General features: G+C 36.1%; 1 protein-coding gene across 6 annotated transcripts in view; it reads right to left on the bottom strand.

Moving 5' to 3' along the window:
* The window catches only part of LOC120779652 (polycomb protein PHO-like), a 46,782-nt gene extending 30,801 nt beyond the window's left edge, over window positions 1-15,981 (bottom strand). For 3 of the 6 annotated variants that reach the window (XM_040112002.1, XM_040112007.1, XM_040112003.1), the window contains exon 1: window positions 15,546-15,895. The gene's annotated coding sequence lies outside the window, so the exon portion shown is untranslated. The other 3 variants (XM_040112005.1, XM_040112006.1, XM_040112004.1) reach the window with 2 other exon arrangements.
* Between the last annotated feature and the right edge of the window lie 369 nt (window positions 15,982-16,350).

The raw sequence follows: 16,350 nt of genomic DNA, 5'->3' as shown, positions 1-16,350 counted from the left end.
GACACCAGCCAGTGCATGAATTGCACTTAAATGATGCGACGTTCAGACGGATGGCGGTCTGACACACGGAACAGACCGTGCGAGTTGGTGATTGGTGCGGGATGAAGGTGGGGGGCTGTTTGAGGTGGAGTTTTGATGGAACCTTTTAGCGCCAACGCAGCAGAAAAATTGCTCCGGGCCCGAGTTGGACTCAATGCCAGCACGAGTCAGGAGGACCCTGCTGCAAGGCATTGCTCTAATGACGACAAACAAAGATTAACACTTACCTATTCAAACGGGCTTAGGTCGCCGAAAAAACAGCCCTTGGCCGGATGAAATCCGGGTCAATTCCTGTGCGTATAACCGGCCGTCACGGCTGTCTTCGGCCGCGCTTCACAAAAATAACCTTGACCGATCCAACACCGGGATATATCGAAATAATGAAAATTCGGAATGATTTAAGGGCACGATTCCGATTACTTTGGCGGTCGGGTAAAAACACGAACAGGGGAAAGGACGGATAGAGGAGCTTCTCCAGAGGAGGAATATGCAAAAATAACGTTGCTAACACTTATATTTTTGAAACTATTTCCGAATAAAAGTTCAGGGTAAATTTTAGAATAGCATCCCCGGATTCGGGGTTGAAATGGGTATGTACGGATAGAGGAGGTCCTCTTGATTAAGAAAATATATATATATTGTTGCCGCTGATTTATGGTTTTTGAGATATTTGTATTTAAAGTTCAAAAATTCAACTACTTAAAATGCGTGTTTTTCCCATTTATAATAAATTTTATGGTTATATTTTTAGCTTTTATATCCACTAACGCTTCACTAAATCGTTTCTAACCATTTATTTTATATTAAATAGTGCAAAAATAACTTTTAATCAACATTTAACTTTTGTTCATTAATTTTTGTTCGTACAATAGCAAAAGGGTTGCATTCTAACTAATAATCAGTGCTACCTTACGTTCATATTTTACAGAATAACCAAAAGAAATAAGGAAAGCAAATAATACCCCAATGACAGGAAATATATAACACATTACTGTCGGTCGGACCAACTCCTGGGCGTGCTTAATCGTTTTGCGCTGAACTCCCTTTTGCGTTGGCGGCCTTCGGCCGGGCCGCGCTTTAAAAAAAACCCTTGGTTGGACCAACACCTGTGCGTGCTCAGTGTTTTTGCGTTGAACTCTTTTTTACCCGATCCAACACCGGGATTTATCAAGATAATAAGAATTCTGAAAGATTTTACATTACTCATCACACGATAGTTATGACGTCATAATCTTTCTTTTTTCTTATTTTTATTCCATTACAAAATATGGTAACACTAATTTTTTGCTTGTTTACAACCACATTCTTATTTTATGAATAAATGTATTTTAACTAAAGTTTGATATGGAATTAAAGTTATTTTTGCACTATTTAATAGAAAATAAATGATTAGAAACGAATTAGTGTAGTGTTAGTGGATATAAAAGTATAAAATATGAATGTAAAAAGCATTATAAATCGGAGAAACACGCATTTTAAATAATTGATTTTTTGAACTTTAAATGCAAATACCTCAAAAACCATAAGTCAGCGGCAACTATATGTATATTCTTGATCTGGAGCACCTCTTCTATCCGTACATACCCATTTTAACCCCGAAATCCGGGGATGCTATTCTAAATCGCAGCCAAAATCCAAAAATGTGTATTAAGAATACATGGAGGATGGAGTCATGTGTAGAAGTTCACGCAAGTGAGGAAAGTTCTCTTTTCGCCATTCACTTGGGAGTGGCCAGAAACGATTCTTTTACATATGACTCAAGCAGCTCACGACTTCCGGTCTTTGACCAAATATCCTCTGGGTAGCCTAAGAACATCCGTTCGAAGGCGAGCTAAAGTGAGAAGGCGAAACATCCCCCTTGGGGTTGTGCGCTGGGTTTGGGACCCAATGAAAAACTACCAACAGCCTCGGATGAGAAACCCCCCTTTTGATGACGACCATGGCAAACGAATTAAGGACTATGATTTAAGGGCATCCACCTGGAATGTCCGGTCCTTTAATTGGGAAGGTGCCGCAGCCCAGCTGGTTGATGTCCTCGCAAAATTAAAGGCTGACATCACCGCCGTCCAAGAAATGCGATGGACAGAGACGAGTAGGTCCTCGTGGCATTTACTACAGTGGCCATATAAAGGAGCGCAAGTTGGTGTGGGAATGGTGGTGGGAGAGAGACTCCGTCTCCGAGTACTGTCATTCACTCTGGTGGATGAACGTCTTGCCATAATCCGCATCAAAGCGAGGTTCTTCAACATACCGCTGATTTGCGCACACGCCTCGACGGAAGAAAAGGACGATGTGACCAAAGATGTCTTTTATGAGTGCTTGGAGCGCACTTATGAGAGCTGCCCCCGCCACGATGTCAAACTCGTGCTTGGCGACTTTAACGCCAGAGTGGGTAAAGAAGGTATCTTTGGCACTACGGTCGGTAATTTCAGCCTCCACGACGAAACATCCCCAAATGGTCTGAGGCTGATCGACTTCGCCGGGGCCCGAAATATGGTTATCTGTAGTACTAGATTCCAGCATAAAAAGATTCATCAAGCTACCTGGCTGTCTCCGGATAGGAAAACTACCAACCAGATCGATCATGTTGTGATAGACGGAAGACACGTCTCCAGTGTTTTAGATGTGCGTGCGCTCCGACCACTATCTTGTTGCAGCCAAGATTCGCACCCGCCTCTGCGCAGCAAAAAAGGCACGCCAACAAACACAAGGAAGGTTCGATGTCGAGAAGCTGCAATCACAACAGACAGCCGAACTATTTTCTACTCGGCTTGCGCTCCTGCTCTCTGAGAGCACTCGTCAACAACTCGGTATAAGGGAACTGTGGGACGGCATTTCAAATTCCTTACGTACAGCTGCAACCGAAGCCATTGGTTTTCGGAAAGTGCAAAAGAACAGCTGGTACGACGAGGAGTGCCGTGTCGCAGCGGAGAGAAAACAGGCTGCCTACCTCGCAACGTTACGATCGACCACAACACGTGCGGGATGGGATAGATACCGAGAGTTGAATAGGGAAGCGAGACGCTGAAGTGCGTGAGTACGAAGAGCTTGATGAGCTGGCCGACAGGGGTAATGCTCGAAAATTCTACGAAAAAATGCTTCGGCTTACAGAAGGTTTCAAGACCGGAGCATACTCTTGTAGAACCCCCAAAGGTGATCTAGTCACTGATGCCCAGAGCATAATTAAATTATGGAGGGAACACTTCTCCAGCCTGCTGAATGGCAGTGAAATCACAACACCAGGAGAAGACGAACCCGATTCCCTAATCGATGACGATGGAGCAGACGTTCCATTATTCGACCATGAAGAAGTTCGAATAGCAATTGCCCGCCTGAAGAACAATAAAGCGGCAGGGGCCGACGGGTTGCCGGCCGAGCTATTCAAAAACGGCGGCGAAGAACTGATAGGAAGCATGCATCAGCTTCTTTGTAAAATATCGTCGGACGAAAGCATGCCCAACGATTGGAATTTAAGTGTGCTATGCCCAATCCATAAAAAGTGAGACCCCATAATCTGCGCCAACTACCGTGGAATTAGCCTTCTCAACATCGCATATAAGGTTCTATCGAGCGTATTGTGTGAAAGATTGAAGCCCGCCGTCAACAAACTGATTGGACCTTGGCTTTAGACCTGGAAAATCAACAACCGACCAGATATTCACCACGCGCCAAATCTTGGAAAAGACCCGTGAAAGAAGAATCGACACACATAACCTCTTCGTCGATTTCAAAGCTGCTTTCGACAGCACGAAAAGGAGCTGCCTTTATGCCGCGATGTCTGAATTTGGTATCCCCGCAAAACTAATACGGCTGTGTAAACTGACGTTGAGTAACACGAAAAGCTCCGTCAGAATCGCGAAGGACCTCTCCGAGCCGTTCGATACCAAACGAGGTTTCAGACAAGGTGATTCCCTATCGTGCGATTTCTTCAACCTCCTTCTGGAGAAAATAGTTCGAGCTGCAGAACTTAATAGAGAAGGTACCATCTTTTATAAGAGTGTACAGCTGCTGGCGTATGCCGATGATATTGATATCATCGGCCTCAACACCCGCGCCGTTAGTTCTGCTTTCTCCAGACTGGACAAGGAAGCAAAAGAAATGGGTCTGGCAGTGAACGAGGGCAAGACGAAATATCTCCTGTCATCAAACAAACAGTCGTCGCACTCGCGACTTGGCACTCACGTCACTGTTGACAGTCATAACTTTGAAGTTGTAGATAATTTCGTCTATCTTGGAATCAGCGTAAACACCAACAACAATGTCAGCCTAGAAATCCAACGCAGGATAACTCTTGCCAACAGGTGCTACTTCGGACTGAGTAGGCAGTTGAGAAGCAAAGTCCTCTCTCGACAAATAAAAACCTAACTCTGTAAGTCGCTCATAATTCCCGTCGTGTTATATGGTGCAGAGGCTTAGACGATGTCAACAACGGATGAGTCGACGTTGCGAGTTTTCGAGAGAAAAGTTCTGCCACGGCGAATATCGCATTCCATGGAACGATGAGCTGTACATAGTTCAGCAAATTAAAAGACAGCGGCTACGCTGGCTAGGTCATGTTGTCCGAATGGACGACAACACTCCAGATCTGAAAGTATTCCACGCTGTACCCGCCGGGGGAAGCAGAGGAAGAGGAAGACCTCCACTCCGTTGGAAGGACCAAGTGGAGAAGGACCTGGCTACGCTTGGAATATCCAATTGGAGCCACGTGGCGAAAAGAAGAACCGACTGGCGCGCTGTTGTTACCTCGGCTATAATCGCGTAAGCGGTGTCTACGCCAATTAAGAAGAAGAAGTATTAATAACACTTAGTATTTCACAATATTTCCCTAAATTTTTTCACATTTTTCACATTGTACAAAATAAAATAAATATACACTCTAAACATTGAAATAAGTTCATATTTCACTTTTATTTTGCTATATTTTACCTATATTTGTAAATTTATAAATTTAACGCACTCTTCGTTGAAAAGGTTAGATTGTTTACAATTATGCGGAAAACGAGCGTTGCCAGATCTTAAACGCCAAATATGTACAATTTTCACAGATTTTTCTTTGTTTGTATTTTCGCGTGATTCTTTTTCATCTTCCTTGTTCTTTCTTTAACTATAATAAAAGATACGGGTAAATTTTAGAATAACAACCCCCTATGTCAGGGTAAATGGGTATATACGGATAGAAGAGGTCCTCCAGATCAACAAAATATATACATATAGTTTCTGCTGACTTATGGTTTTTGAGATATTTGCATTTAAAGTTCAAAAATTCAACTATTTTAAACGAGTGTTTCTCTGATTTATAATGAATTTTACACTTAAATTTTTAACTTTTATATACACTTACACTTCACTAATTCGTTTCTAACCATTTATTTTATATTATATAGTGCAAAAATAACTTTTATTGAATATTAAACGGCCGCGCTTCAAAAAAATATCACTGGTCGGACCAACACCTGGACGTGATCAATTCTTTCGCGTTGAGCTTCTTTTTGCGTTTGGGGCCTTCGGACGCGAATTGGCACAATTCGGATTTCTTTGGCGCCGCGATTTGAAGGTACCGAAGGTAAGAGGAAGTCCTCCTAATTAAAAAATTAGTTTACGAGATATTCGACCTTAAAGTTTAAAAATTCCAAAAATTCGAACATTTCAACACGCGATTTTATCACATTAAACACACTTTACTTACATTTTTCACTTCAAATTAATTAAAGTAGTCTATAAACTTTTAAATAAATCCACATTTTACCCTTTTATCAGTTTTTTCACCGAAGAAATCTTTATTTTAAAAATTACATTTTACACTCGTAATGAACATCATGTGTGAGCTAAAAATTACGACAAAATGGAGCGCTGCCATGTGATAATAAGGAAATTCGCTGAAATGCCTTTTTTCCCAAAAATTCCTCTATCCATTCATATGGATATGTTCTTTATTTAATTTAATAAACAAATAAGTAATATTATATAATTATATATATGTATATATATATATTATATAATAATATATGTATATGTATATATATTAAAGTGATTCAAAAAAAATTTTTTTTTTTAGATCCACCTTAATATGCATTGATGTTTGACGATGAATATCTCGTAAACGCTTAACTTAATCGAAAAATCATATGAGACCATTTTTATAGAGCAGTAAATTTCCTACAAAATTATGAGTTTCATCATTCATAATAATTTTTCTTCATTGAGTTATAAAATTCATAATAAAAAATTTTCCCAAAAATAGACCTTTTTTGTCGAGCAATCAATTTCCTACAAAATCCAAGGAACAAGATATTTTTTCAAGTAGTTGGAAGCGAGATATAAATTTTTCTATCTGATAATAAGAAAAAATAGAAAACTGTATGTAGGAGAACCTTCCCGTTACAATTAAAATAGTATTGTCACCTAATATACAAAACAACGTATTATCAAAAATAAATGGAAAGCGCTGACAGATATAATAACCAAAATTTAACGATTTTATAACGAAAACTCAAATTTTGTTCAATATCCGTGCAAGATAACCAAAAAATATAACCACTTTTTAACGAAACTCAATATATATTTTTTATTTTAACGCAGAAACTAGTACTACGCGAAAGTACTTCAGTCACATAAATTACGTATTACACATACTTATACATATGTAGAAAGTATTTTTGTTTTATAGTTAATATAGAAAAAAGAATCACGCGAAAAAACAAACAAAGAAAAATTGTTAAAAATCCTACATATTTGCCGATGAATGACCAAACTTTCACCATTCCTTCAATGACCGGGTACCCGGGTACCCAGGTTGAGCAGATGTAGAAGTCATTAGTATACTGAATAAAAATGTTTTTTTCTGTGTAAGTTGGCTACATGGCATAGGAAATAACTATATATGGGGACATAGTCTATAGTTCTTGTAGAAATAACGAAAGCGGAGTGCCAAGGTCGATGGATATTTAGGTACCTAAGCCGTCCCTCTCCCCTTTCAGTTCAGTTCAGTTCAGTTGGAGTTCTACAAGCGTAGTGATCAGCGTAGAAAGTATACAGAGATAAGTAAAAAAAATATACAAAATAAATATTATTATTATACGTCATACTAATAAAAAGGCAATGTCAACGTATACAGCATATACTGAAAAAAATCCAGAAAAAATAAATTGGAGTGGAAAAATCTCGAGTTGCAGGAATTTTATGCATTTTGGCTATTTTGATTACTTCTGGCGCAAATAATTCAAATACTGACAATGAAGGAAAATGTGGCAGCTGTATTCATATCCTTTATATCGAGCAGCAATGAGTATGAATCGCTTCTGGAATATTTTTCGTTTTATTCGATTTGACGATGCCAATACTAGAGCTCAGCGCGTAGAAAGTGATAAAGCTGCTCCAATACGAGACATTTACAAACCAACAGAATACCAAACAATCGACGAGCCACTTTATCCATACCGAGGTCGAACTAGATTCACTCAATACATTCCATCAAAGCCAGCTAAATGGAATTAAAGTATGGTGGATATGTGATGCTGAAAATTCGTATCCACTTACTGGACAGCTTTACACTGGGAAATCGAAAGATGGTCGTGAGAAAAATGTTGGTGAAAGAGTTGTTAAAGACTTGGTGGCACCATACAAAGGATCCGGTAGAAACATTACAATGGATAATTTCTTCACAACTCTTCCACTAGCAAAATTTTTACTATCCTGGAACTTGACGATTGTTGGTACTCTGAAGAAAAATAAAGCATACTTTCCACCCGCAATGGCTGTTTCAAAAACTCGAGAAGAATTATCCACTGTGTTTGGCTTTCATGAAAAAGTTACCCTATGTAGTTATGTGCCAAAAAAAAAAAACAAAGTAGTAATTATGCTATCATCAATGCATCACGAAGCAAAAATTAGTGGTAGTGCACAGAAAAAAATAAAATGCTTAGTAGATATACTAAAAAAAGGTCAACTCAACGATTTTTTACAATATTCTCGATATTGCCTGTCTTGCAGCATATATTCTGTATTATGAGAATAATAAAATGCTTGTTAAAAAATCGTATGAACTTATTATATCGGCAATTGGGCAGAGAACTATATACTCCATTCTTTGAAAACCGTGCGAATAATGCACAAATTATGAGGCATTTCTCAACAAAAGTGGCGATTGAATATTGTCTTGGTCGAGCTGTCAATCCAAATGCGCAGCCAACATGATCTGTATCATTGGGACCTCAGAAGCAGCGTGATTCAACTGGAAGGAAAAATATTACTGGTGTATACTATGAATGTCTTCAAAGTGAATTCAAAAAACGTCGCAAAACTAGAAAAATATGCTCAGTATGTGAGAAACCTATTTGTGATGAACACTGTATTACAACCACGACATGTGAAGGATGTACAAAATAATTTAATATATTTTAATTCTTATATAGCACTGTATCATAATAAATAAAACAATATAAATAAACAAAGTAAAAAAATAGAAAATAATATTACTAAAATAAATAAAAACGGAGTTATTTTTTTCTTACTAACTATTTCTGTTATTTTTTATAATAAGTATATTGTTAAAATAAAAGAAATTGTGAACTATGTATATTGTCTACTATTAATTTAAAAATATAATTATCTGAATACTTTGATAAACAATCTCTTAAGTGTGTGTGTAAACCTGTCATTCATATATATAGATCTCAGTGGGTACCCGGGTACCTGGTTATTGAACGGAGGAAGTATCAAGTTTGATAGTTAATAACTTTTATTAAATAATTGATTCTAAAAAATTTTGACGAAAAGTGGGTGACAAATAACTTTAATTTTGGGGATCCAGGCGGCCATAAAATTTTTTTGAGAAGTTAAGAAAAATTGGCATGTAGATTGAAATGGATACACGGGTACGCGGTCATTGACCGGACGGTTAAGATGTGGCAAGGCTCGTTTTCCTCATAATTGTAAACAATCTAACCTTTTCAACGATGAGTGTGCTAAGTGATTTTTAAATTAAACAATTTAGGTAAAATATAACAAAATAAAAGTGAAATGTGACCTTATTTTAATGTTTAGAGTGTATATTTAAATATACAGAGTGAAAAACGTGAAAAAATTTAGTGAAACATAGAGAAATAACATGTGTTATTAGTGCAAATTTTTAAACTTTTAATCGTGAATATTTTAAAAAATAAAAGTTATTTTTGGATATTTCTTCTCTGGAGAAGCTCCCCTATCCGCACATACCCCATTTATACGGAAATTCGGTTTTTTTACCCCTCACCAAAGTAATCGGAATCGTGCCCCGGGATTTATTAAGATAATAAAAATTCTGAAAAATTTTACATTACTCATTACACGACAATGAAGTTTGTATTGACGTCATAATCACTCTGTTGTCTTATTTTTATTCCATTACAAATAATGATATATATATAATAATAACACAAATTTTTTGCTGTTTGTTGCCATTTTCTTATTGTATAAATAAATGGATTTCAACTAAAGTTTAATAAGGAATTAAAGTTATCTTTTCACTATTTAATATAAAATAAATAGTTAGAAACAAATTAGTGAAGTGTTAGTGGATATCAAAAATTAAAAATATAAGTGTAAAAGTATTTATAAATCAGAGAAACACGCGTTTTAAACAGTTGAATTTTGAACTTTAAATGCAAATATCTCAAAAACCATAAGTCAGCGGCAACTATATACACATATATATATTTTCTTGATCTGGAGGACCTCCTCTATCCGTACAGAGGTGTACATTTTTCCTTATACATATGTATATGTATAATATGTGATTTATATTTAATATGCACAAATAAGTAAAACTCTACGACAATATTATAAAATTTATATCATATCGAGGTGACAAAAGTATTTTCGCGTAGTACTCCTTTCTGCTCTTTCCGCTCTTTAAAAAAGTTACCCGGTCGAGCTAATACCCAGGGTGACTAAATTACTTTCGGTTAGTACTCCTTTCTGCGTTGACGGTTATCGGCCGCGCTTTAGAAAAATAACCCTAGGCGAGCTAATAAACAGGGTGACTGAAGTAGTTTCGCGTAGTACTCCTTTATGAGTTGGCGGCCTTTGGCTGCGCTCATAGAAATAACCCTGGGCGGACCAGCACCTGGGAGTGTCAGTTCATTCGCGTAGAACTCCTTTTTGTGTTGGCGGCCTTCGGGCGCGCTTCAAAAACAATAACCCTGACCGATCCAAAACTGGGATTTATCAAGATAATAAAAATTCTGAACAATTTTTTATTACTCATTACACGATAATGTTTTTTGTACTGATGTAACAATCATTCTATTGTCTTATTTTTATTCCTTTACAAAATATGGTAACATAAATTTTTTGCTTGTTTGCAACCATTTTCTTATTGTATGAATAAATGGATTTCAACTAAATTTTAATATGGAATTAAAGTTATTTTGGGTAAATTTAGAATAGTATCCCCGGATTTCGGGCATAAAATGGGTATCAATGGAAAGGTGACGTTCTCCAGATCACGAAAATATATATTTGCCGCTAACTTATAGTTTTTCAGATATTTGCATTTAAAGTTATAAAATTAAATTATGTTTATGTATATTAATTTTTTGGCACGATTCCGATTACTTTGGCGGAGGGGTAAAAAAAACCGAATTTCCGTATAAATGGGGTATGTACGGATAGGGGAGCTTCTCCAGAGGAGGAATATCCAAAAATAATGCAAAAATAATTAATATTTTTTAAAATATTCACGATTAAAAGTTCAAAAGTTTGCACTAAGAAAACATGTTATTTCTCTATGTTTCACAAAATTTTTTCACATTTTTTACTTGGTATATTTAAATACACACTCTAAGCTTTGAAATAAGCTTACATTTCACTTTTATTTTGCTATATTTTACCTAAATTTATTAATTTAAAAATCCCTTAGCACACTCATCGTTGAAAAGGTTAGATTGTTTACAATTATGAGGAAAACGAGCCTTGCCACATTTTAAACAGTAAATACATATGTAGGATTTTTAACAATTTTTCTTGGTTTGTTTTATCGCGTGATTCTTTTTTCTTAACTATAAAAAAAATACTTTCTACAAATGGATATGTGTAACACGTAATTTATGTGACTGAAGTACTTTCGTGAAGTATTCCTTTCTGCGTTGGCGGACTTCGGCCGCCCTTTAAAAAAATAACCCTGGTCGAGCGAATACCCGGGGTGACTGAAGTACTTTCGCGTACTACTCCTTTCTGCGTTGGCGTCCTTCGGCCGCGCTCTAAAAAAATAACCCTGGCTGAGCGAATACCCGGGGTGACTGAAGTACTTTTGCGTAGTACTCCTTTCTGCGTTGGCGGCCTTCGGCCGCGCTTTAAAAAAATAACTCTGGCCGAGCGAATACCCGGGGTGACTGAAGTACTTTCGCGTAGTACTCCTTTCTGCGTTGGCGGCCTTCGGCCGCGCTCTAAAAAAATAACCCTGGCCGAGCGAATATCCGGGGTGACTGAAGTACTTTTGCGTAGTACTCCTTTCTGCGTTGGCGGCCTTCGGCCGCGCTTTAAAAAAATAACTCTGGCCGAGCGAATACCCGGGGTGACTGAAGTGCTTTCGCGTAGTACTCCTTTCTGCGTTGGCGGCCTTCGGCCGCGCTCTAAAAAAATAACCCTGGCCAAGCGAATACCCGAGGTAACTGAGGTACTATCGCGTAGTACTCCTTTCTGCGTTAAAAAAAAAAATATTGGCTTTTTGTTATAAAGTGGTGAAAGTGGTTATATTCTTTGGTTATTATGCACTCATATTCAAACAAAATTTAAGTTTTCGTTATAAAATTGATAAATTTTGATTATTATTTCTGTCAGCGATTTCCATTTTTTTTTTATGATACATAGGTTTGTATATTAGGTGACGATATATATATATATATATTATATTCAAAATATGAGTTTGAGTGCATAATAACCAAAAAATATAACTACTTGTACTATCATGTACTCATACATATTGAAACAAAATTTGAGTTTTCGTACTGTACTGTAACCTTACAATTTATTACGTAACATTATTATATAATATTACTAATACATGTATATAATATTACTTATTTGCTTAATAAATTTAAAACAGAAAATATCCATATGCATGAATAGAGGAATTTTTGCGAAAAAGAGGAATTTCAGCGAATTGCCTTGTCATCACATGGCAGCGCTCCATTTCTTCGTAATTTTTGGTAAACAAATGAGGTTCAAACGAGTGTAAAATGTAATTTTTAAAATAAAGATTTTTTAAATATAAAACCTGCTAAAAGTGTAAAATGTGGATTTATTTAAAAGATTATAGTGTAAATTAATTAATTTGAAGAGAAAAATGTGAATAAAGTGGGTTTAACGTGGTGAAATAGCTTCTTGAAATGTTCGAATTTTTGAACTTTAAGGTCAAATATCTCGTAAACTAAACGTTTGCGGTACCTATAACCCCACATATTTTTTAATCAGGAGGACTTCCTCTTTCCAACGGTACCTTCAATCGATCCAACACCGGGGTGTTCAGAATTCTTTCGCGTAGAACTTCTTTCTGCAACTTTTTTTCTTTTATAAAAAATTGCTAAAAATTTTTGCGTTTTTCATTTATGTATTTGGGGTATAAAGTTTTTGCTTATTTTCTTTCGTTGACAAATAGGCAGATATGGCAATACCATTTATTTGCTAGTATGCAACCCTTTTCTTATTGTGCAAATGCAGAGAATTTAACTAATATAAAATAATTAAAATAAAGCTTTATTTACAATATTAAAAAAATTAATATACAGAAACGTTATAGTGAAGTGTTACTAAGTGAAAAGAGCATAATATAAGTGAAAAAGTCATTCACAATATACAAATTATCAATTTAAAAGTTGTGATTTTTTTAACTTTGAACGCAAATATCTTAAAAACTATAAGTCAGCGGCAAATATATATATTTTCGTGATCTGGAGAACGTCACCTTTCCATTGATACCCATTTTACCCCCGAAATTAGGGGATGCTATTCTAAATGGCAGCCGTTATTTTTACACTATTTAATATAAAATAAATGATTAGGAACGAATTAATGAAGTGTTAGTGGATACAAAAGTTAAAAATATAAATTTAAAATGGAATATAAATCGGAGAAACACGCATTTTAAATAGTTGATTTTTTGAACTTTAAATGCAAATATTTCAAAAACCATAAGTGAGGACCTCCCCTTTCCGTACATACCCATTTTAACCCCGAAATCGGGGGATGCTATTCTAGGCACGATTCCGATTACTTTGGCGGCGGGGTAAAAAAAACGAATTTCCATATAAATGGGGTATGTGCGGATAGGGTAGCTTCTCCAGAGGAGGAATATCCAAAAATAATGTAAAAATAACTAATATTTTTTGAAATATTCACGTTTAAAAATTCAAAAATTTGCACTAAGAAAACATGTTATTTCTCTATGTTTCTCTAAATTTTTTCACATTTTTCTTGTTATATTTAAATATACACTTTAAAGATTGAAATAAGTTCACATTTCACTTTTATTTTGTAATATTTTACCTATATTTATTAATTTAAAAATCACTTAGAACACTCATCGTTGCAAAGGCTAGATTGTTTACAATTATGAGGAAAACGAGCGTTGCCACATCTCAAACACCAAATTTGTAGGATTATTAACGATTTTTCTTTGTTTGTTCTTTTGCGTGATTCTTTTTTCTATATTAATTATAATAAAAAATACTTTCCAACAGTTTTCAAGTTATAATATTGAGTTGTGAAACCTTGTTCCATATACACATGTATATATACATATGTATACATATATACTATACATATGTATGTATATGTATAATAGCGATTTATGTTTAATAAAAATAAATAAGTAAAAATCTATAATAATATTGTAAAATTTATATCATATCGGGGTGACTGAAGTACTTTCGCGTAGTACTGCTTTCTGCGTTGGAGGCCTTCGGCCGCGCTTTAAAAAAATAACCCTAGTCGAGCGAATACCCGGGGTGACTGAAATACTTTCGCGTAGTACTCCTTTTGCGTTGGCGGCCTTCGGCCGCGCTTTAAAAAAATAACCCTGGTCGAGCGAATACCCGGGGTGACTGAAGTACTTTCGCGTAATACTCCTTTCTGCGTTGGCGGCCTTCGGCCGCGCTTTAAAAAAATAACCCTGGTCGAGCGAATACCCGGGGTGACTGAAGTACTTTCGCGTAATACTCCTTTCTGCGTTGGCGGCCTTCGGCCGCGCTTTAAAAAAATAACCCTGGTCGAGCGAATACCTGGGGTGACTGAAGCACTTTCGCGTAATACTCCTTTCTGCGTTGGCGGCCTTCGGCCGCGCTTTAAAAAAATAACCCTGGTCGAGCGAATACCCGGGGTGACTGAAGTACTTTCGCGTAATACTCCTTTCTGCGTTGGCGGCCTTCGGCCGCGCTTTAAAAAAATAACCCTGGTCGAGCGAATACCCGGGGTCACTGAAGTACTTTCGCATAGTACTCCTTTCTGCGTTGGCGGCCTTCGGCCGCGCTTTAAAAAAATAACCCTGGTCGAGCGAATACCCGGGGTCACTGAAGTACTTTCGCATAGTACTCCTTTCTGCGTTAAAATAAAAAAAATATATTGAGTTTCGTTATAAAGTGGTTATATTTTTTGGTTATCTTGCACTAATATTCAAACAAAGTTTGAGTTTTCATTATAAAATGGTTAAATATTATTATAAAATATTATTATATAATATTAGTATATAATATTACATATTTGTTTATTAAATTAAATAAAGAACATATCCATATGAATGGATAGAGGAATTTTTGGGAAAAAGGCATTTCAGCGAATTTCCTTATTATCACATGGCAGCGCTCCATTTCGTCGTAATTTTAGCACACACATGATGTTCACTACGAGTGTAAAATATAATTTTTAAAATAAAGATTTCTTCGGTAAAAAGACTGTTAAAAGTGTAAAATGTGGATTTATTTAAAAGTATATAGTTTAAATTAATTAATTTGAAGTGAAAAATGTGAGTAAAGTATGTTTAATGCGGTAAAATAGCTTGTTGAAATGGTCGAATTTTGGGAATTTTTGAACTTTAAGGTCGAATATCTCGTAAACTAAGCGTTTGCGGTACCTATAACCCTATATATTTTTTAATCAGGAGGACTTCCTCTTTCCAACGGTACCTTCAAATCGCGGCGCCAAAGAAATCGGAATTGTGCCCTATTCTAAATATCAGCCGAAACAAGCATTTTATCTGGAGGACCTTCAACATCCGTACATACCCATTTTGACCTCAAAAATGAGGGATACTATTCTAAATTGCAGCCCTTTTGCGTGTTGTGTTTTGTAGTAAACACACATCTTTAATCTAATCGTAGTACTCAAATCACAGCTAAGCGGAGAAGAATCGCCCAGTTTAACAATTGCATTTTTCTCTAGTTTACTTAAACTAACAGAAATACTTAATGAACTTTTGATATGCTTATCTATTTTTTTTCAACAATTTACGTGCGAAAATTAGTACACAATATTACCATTTGCTTACATAGTAGAAATTTCTTCAATCCATTGTTTCGTATGGCTCATATATAGGGTTAGGGTAAAAAATCCGGTTATTTTATATATTAAACAATATGACGCCGGCTATGATCAATAAAAATTTTACTTAAAGAAACGACGCGACGATGTACTTCATTGTAACAGCGATAATAGGATAATAATCCCCTAAAATGAAATAAGGCGACACATCACAATTTGAGTATTGTTATATGGTAAACACATTATTATTAAATCTCTCATTTATTGGGAAATATGCGGTGAATTAATGAGTGAAGAAAAACAAATCTGCCTCAAAGCGTAACAAAAAAACACAAAAAAAAAAAACACGAACTATGAGCTTTTCGGATCAAGTACAGTAGAAAACACTTCGTATAAATATGGCGGCAACATGTGGACTCTATTAAACTTCATCACACATAACACTGTTGCCAGAATCATATCATTCACTATAGCGTTATGCCACGTTTACAACATTTATGACAATTTCAGAGAGAATTTATCATATTGGCTAGCAATATTACGGGATTGTACGATATGCAATGCTATACTAAAATATACAAGAGCCTTGCAACACCGTATTTGGCTGGGATTTCGAATAGCATCCCCGATTAATAGCGGGATTCTGTAACCAGTCTCTAGTCTCTATTTAAGACATTTTGAGGCAAAGTCGTAATTTGTGACTAGTTACTACTCACTAAACAGTCTCTAGCGTTAGTCTCAAAATATTGCCTCAAATTTGAGATCTGATAGTTGGCAGGTGACAAACCTAAAAAGAACTCT

Source organism: Bactrocera tryoni, unplaced genomic scaffold (genome assembly GCF_016617805.1).
Source record: "Bactrocera tryoni isolate S06 unplaced genomic scaffold, CSIRO_BtryS06_freeze2 scaffold_11, whole genome shotgun sequence".
In the NCBI taxonomy this organism is placed as follows: domain Eukaryota; kingdom Metazoa; phylum Arthropoda; class Insecta; order Diptera; family Tephritidae; genus Bactrocera; species Bactrocera tryoni.
Note: the sequence above shows the minus strand (reverse complement) of the source record. Positions and strands in the feature narration are given on the sequence as shown.